Source organism: Heterocephalus glaber, unplaced genomic scaffold (genome assembly GCF_053883595.1).
Source record: "Heterocephalus glaber isolate CG9 unplaced genomic scaffold, H.glaber_assembly_v1.0 deba00001613, whole genome shotgun sequence".
NCBI classification, from domain to species: Eukaryota; Metazoa; Chordata; class Mammalia; order Rodentia; family Bathyergidae; genus Heterocephalus; species Heterocephalus glaber.
Window position 1 is genome coordinate 742,151 of NW_028258384.1, and position 6,000 is coordinate 748,150.

The 6,000-nt window shown below is 44.2% G+C and overlaps 1 pseudogene; it reads right to left on the bottom strand.

The window, feature by feature from the left end:
- Positions 1–2,464: 2,464 nt before the first annotated feature.
- LOC101715445 (casein kinase I pseudogene) lies at positions 2,465–3,731 on the bottom strand (annotated as a pseudogene).
- Between the last annotated feature and the right edge of the window lie 2,269 nt (positions 3,732–6,000).

The window sequence follows — 6,000 nt, forward strand, 5'->3', positions numbered from 1 at the left end:
GTATTGTTTTCCACCCTTTAACTTTCAGTCTATGAATTTCTTTTTGAATTAAGTGTTTTCTTGTATGTGGCATATTATTGGATCTTGCTTCTTGACCCATTCTACCAGTCTATTTCTTTTGCTTGGTGAATTGAGACCATTAACATTGATGGTTATAACTGATATGTACTCACTTATCCTTGTAATGACTTTTTTTTGGTTTCCCCCTCTTTCTGCTTAATTTCTTGTTGTGCCAATGTATTCATTCTGCTGGGATTCCTGTGCTTGTGATCCTCATTGTCTTTTCCTAGGATATTGTTTAAACTTTTTGGAGTGCTGGTTTGTTATTCATGAACTTCCTCAGATGCTCTTTGTCATGAAAGCATCTTATTTCTCCATCATTTTTTTCTTTCTGGTACTGGGGATCAAACTCGGGACCTGTGCTTGTGAGGCAGGTGGTGCAACCATTGAGCCCTCTCCATCAATTTTGAAAGATAGTTTTGTAGGGTACCTCAATCTGGGTTGACAGTTGTTTTCCTTTAGTGCTTGAAATATGACACTAGAGGCTCTTCTTGCCTTGAGGGTTTGTGTTGAGAAGTCTGCTGTTATTCTGATGGGCTTTCCTTTGTATGTGATTTGTTTCTTTTCTCTAACTTCTTGTAGAATTGTATTCTTCTGTTGGGTTTGTGGAATCTTAACTATTATATGCCTATGTGTAGATTTCTTTTGATCACAGCTACTTGGAGTCCTATATGCCTCACTTATCTGTATGTCAAGTTCTTTTACCCTGTTTTGGAAGTTTTCTGCCATTACTTCTGTGTATAGTTTTTTATGTCATCTGCACTCTCTCCTGTTTCTTCATTGACTCTGATCAGTCTTGTGTTATTCTTGTTTGCATCATCTAGCAACTGCTGAATTGATTTCTCATCATCCCTTACTATTTTTAAGAAATTTCTCTTTTCCTGGTCAATAATTGCAATCCTATCTTCTATATCTGAAACTCTGTCCTCACAGTGGTGCATTCTGCTGTGTAAACTTTCAGTGGAGTTTTTAATCTCCTGGAAATCTGTTTGCATCTGTTTTATGCATTCTACTTTTTTCCTATGTTGGCATTCCATCATGTTCCTCAGCTTCTCTCTCTTTTTTTTTAATCTGTGTCCACTTTAGATTTATCAATCATGTCTTGTACTATGGGCACAATCTCTGGTGTTATCTGAGAAAATATTTCTGATTTCATTTTTTACAGGTCCCCTTTCGTTGCCAGTTCAGGGAGTACAGGTGGTTGAGTATCAGATTGTTCCATCTTGTTGCCCTTTGGCATTGCCTTAGGTAATGTGAAAGTCTGCCTTTGAGACTTGATTAAGTGTCTTCTTATTTAACAGATGCAGCCTGCTGTACCTTTGTTGCAACTTTTTGCTCACCCAGTGGTCTTTAATGCTCACCAAGCCACCAAGTGGCCTTTCCTCTGTTGCTCACCACTGCAGCAATACCTGGGTCCAGAATGGTGGCCTTCTGGGTCCCTTAGCTGACCTGTTTTCTGGGTAGGATTCTGGCTGGGGCCTGTGCACACTTGGGATGGTATCTAGGTGTGCTTCTGGCTATGGTCTGCCCCCCTACATAGCTGTTGTCTGGGATGACCTTTGGCTTCAGGCTATGCAACCCAGTTCCTGGTGCGTGAGCAGACTTCTGGCTAGGGTCTGCATGCACTTATGGATCATATTGGGGCAGGCCTCTGGCTGTTGCTTGTGTGCCTGTGTAGCTCTTTTCCAGGTGGGCTTTTGGCTTGGGCCTGTGGCCCAAATTGTCTGGGATCAGGGTGAGGCCCTGGCATGACCTGCCTGCAGCTGTGCCACTCTGGTCTACACTGGCTTCTCTCTGGGATCCAGTCCAGGCAGGTTGAAGAGACTTATGAAGGCAGAGAGGAATATGTCTTCTTTCTTCAAGAGTCAGTACCAAGGAAAAGCTTCAGAAATCAAGGTAGGTATAGCATAAAAGTTCTGCTAGCCCCTTGCTTGCATTGACTACAGATGGGGAGCCCGTAAGTTTTGAAGACACTCTCAATAGGAGAATAATGTAAGAAGTAAAATAAGGCTGGAGTCAAACAAAATACCAGGGGTAGACCGCAGGAAACCCAGCCTCTTTTTTTTTCAAGTGAGACAAACTGGACTTTATGAGGCTAATGGGTGGTGCAGCACCCAGCCTTGTCTCACTACTCACTCAGCAGACAGGGAGGGCAGCAGGACTCTGGGTTCCTTTGTTTCTTGTTTAAATTGTTAATGCTCTCAGAGGGGAGGACTAGATGTAGGTGCAGAAATTTTGGCCAAAGTCTTATGTGAAGGAAGGGACCCACATCTGGGCCGGGCGGCCCTACAGTCTGACTTGGGCTGCAGCAAGTTGCTGTCTGGCCTGTGGTTGGCCCATGGCCTCAGGCACAAGCTGGCCCAAGGGCAACATTGAGGACAGTCACATGCCAAGAGCGCCTGGGTCACTTGAGCCTCTGCAGTGATTTTCTCTTCCTCCTCTCGAAAAAACAGCAACACTTAGTATCTTCAGCCACCTCGACCTCTGCCAGGGCCATGCTGGGGGCACGGGAATGCCCTGCAGTGGGGTTATCCATATTCAGGTCTCCATTGGTGGAGTTCAGTGCCTGGTTTTTGCTGTGGGGCTGGAATTTGTCCTGGTGTGGGGGCTGGGAGGGCAGGTCGGAGAGCACAGTGCTGATGAGTGTGGGCAGGGTTTTTCTGGCTCAGTCATATTCATATTCGAACACAAAACTGCTGCGGTCGAAGAGGTCAGTGAAGAGCTTCCATAGGTAATCATAGTCTGGCTTCTTGAAGAAGTCCAGGTGCTGCACATAACACAGGTACATGGCCATCTCCTCTGGGAAGCTCTCACACAGCACCTCGATGAGCATGGCACACTTGGTGCCCCAATCTTCTGGTACTGCTCCTTGAGCATGTCAGCATTGAGCCCTTGCCAGGGCAGGCTGCCTCAATGGAAGTACATGAAAATGTGGCCCAGTGCCTCCAGGTCATTGTGGCAGCTCTGCTCCTTGCCCAGGTGTGTGTTGATGCTCATGTAGCCTGCCGTGCCCATGAGGCTCTTGTGCTCACAGTATGGGATGTGCTTCTTGGTCTCAGGGTCGATGTACTCCTTGGCCAGGCCGAAGTCAATGATGTGGATGGCATGCTGCTGCTTGGTCCCCGGATGCCCCACCAGGAAGTTCTCTGGCTTCACATCTCAATAGATGAGGCTCTTGGTGTGCACGTACTCCATGCATGTGATCAGCTGGATGGCGATCATGAGCACCATCTTCAGTGTGAAGGTTCGGTTGCACAGGTCAAACAGGTCCTCCAGGCTGGGCCCCAACAGCTCCAGCACCATGGCATTGTACTTTCCTGCAAGGGCTGAAGTAGTAGACCTGAGGGACACCCTCTGTGGTGCTGAGCTGATTGTAGTATCAGTACTCCAGGTGCAGCTGCAGGGCCCGGGACTTGATGGGCTCCAGCTTGATAGCCACATACTCATTTGTATGGAGGTTCTTTCCTAGCCAGAGCTCCCCAAAGTTGCTGCGGCCTATCTTCTTGCTGACTTGGAAGTTGGGGCTCACCATCCGGACCCCCGATCTAGTCTCCAAGCTCCGAATGCCATGGCTGCTGTGGCCCCTGCCAGTCTTGGACATTCTCCGGCCCTCTTCCAGCTCCCCTTTCCCTCCTTTCTTGTCAAAATCCATCAGTTTGTGATACCCTGGCCTCTCCATGGTGGCTCTGTCCCTGCAGGTCCCAAGTGTGTGGAAGCCAAGCTTGCCACTGCCTAGCACACCATCGTGGTCCCATGGCACCCAGGCTCCAGCTAGTGGGTCATGTGTACTTTCGTGGGCCTGGTGGTGGTGCGCATCTTGGTGGCCTGGGCATTGCTCGCTGGGAGAGGAGACATTCTGCGGATGGATTCCACCACCTCAAATCTCACGGCACCCAGCTGTGCTCTGCCTGGGGCCCGTGGGTGATGATGGCCGGCCTCAACAGCGTGGCGTCCCCTGCTCCAGGCCACATGTGTGCTTCTGCCCTGGCTTGGGCTCTGGCACCTGCTCCAGTCCCTGCTCTGGATCCTTTGCCACCAGGGCCGGCCTTGACATATTTGGCGGGAGGGCCAGGCTTGCTGCTCCACCGCTCCCGCTCTGGGTCCTCTGCGCCTTATGCCACCAGCATTGGCCCTACTCTTTTTAATCAATACTTTTTAATGAAAACAACTTGACCAAAAATTTGTCACAGAATTTTGTGACCTATTAAAAGTTTAATGAAAAGAAAATTTTGGTTGTTCTTCAAAGAGTTGAACATAGATTTTTCCATTTGACCCAACATATCTATTTCTGAGTACAATCCTTAGGAGAATTAAAATACATATTCATAAAATACTTGTATAGAAGGTTTAGAGCAGCATTATTCATGATTTTATTTATACTAATAATAAGAAAAATTGGAAACAACCTAAGTATACATCAACTGATGAATGAGAAATAAAATGTGGATTATATATAAATCAAATATTATTCAACCATAAAAAAGAACAAAGTGGCAATTAATGTGATATATTTTTATGTTGGAAACATTATACATAGGAAGAATCAAACATAAAAACCTCAAGTTTTGTTATTTTATATTTATGAAATGTCTAGAGTACATAAATCCATAGAAACACAATGTAGACTATTTGTTGCCAGTGACTAGATGGAGAGATGAATTGGGAGTGGCTACTAATAAGATGGTGATAAATGTTCTGGAATTAGATAGTGTGATGATTTCACAATCTTATGAAGATACAAAAACCCACTGAATTGTACACTTTATTTTATAGTTTTTTTCCACTACTGGGGATAGAACCCAGGGCTTTGTGCAGGCTAGGCATGCACTCGGTCACTAAACTACATTCCCAGCCCACTCATACACTTTACAGTAGATAATTTTATGGGATATAATGTCTCAAAATTCAGTCAAGGACTACCAATTTAGGAAAAATGATGAAAATATAGTTTTCCTTAATCCTCTTGTTACAAGCCCTGGAATATTATATACAAATCAATCATTAGAAGGCTGAAATATGGAAAGAAGGCCAAAGATTTTGGGAGCTTCAGACCTAAGGTATAACATGATGGTGTGTTCTATGGGATTTCTTTTTCTTTTATATATCCCACAGACTAAAGAAGCCAGAATATCAGAAACACTAATTGGTGCAGATATGCAAAGTTAAGCCTAATGCTTGTGATTTCTAGCCAAAGTCCAAAAAAAAGACAGCATAGCTAAATTGATAACTTTTAGTCATTAACTTGTATATTAAAAACAAACACAACAAAGAAAAACTGAAGTCCTATCCCCATCCACACCAGCAAAAAAAAGTTGGCAGCCTAGCTTTCCATACTCTTGAATTTGTAAAGAAATGGTGTAAAATAAGGTCAAATAGAGAGTCAGGACTTTTCTTCTCCACCCATCAGTTACAAAGCACTCTTATCTGCAGGATCGGTGAAAATAACATGTGCAGTCAAAATTCCTACTTCATCCAGCACCATTTGAGTGTCAATGATACCCATTTGGAAACTGGCTTCACTTCCAACTGGCAGGAAAAGGTAGCAACTTTACTTCCCTGAGGAAACAGTATTAGCAAAATCAAATTAAAACAGAAGATTTAAATAACATCTATAAGTTCATATTCTAATACAAGATTATCCAAATTTAATTTGAAAATAATTCAAGAACCAGAAATATCTCAAACTGAATCATAAAAGGCAATGAAGATACTTCACAATAAGATAACAGAAAGGTTAGAATTATATGAAAAAGATTTAAAAGCAACCATCAACTCATGGGAAAGGGAGATCTTACCTCAAGGGACATAGTGAATACTTTGGACTCCAGGGGGCCCCAGGGAGAAACGCAGCCTTAAAACACACCAGCAATTGCTGTGATCTGCAAGGACAAAGAGGGATTCTGCTCACAGGGAAGAATTTCTAAAAGCAAAAGTTGCATA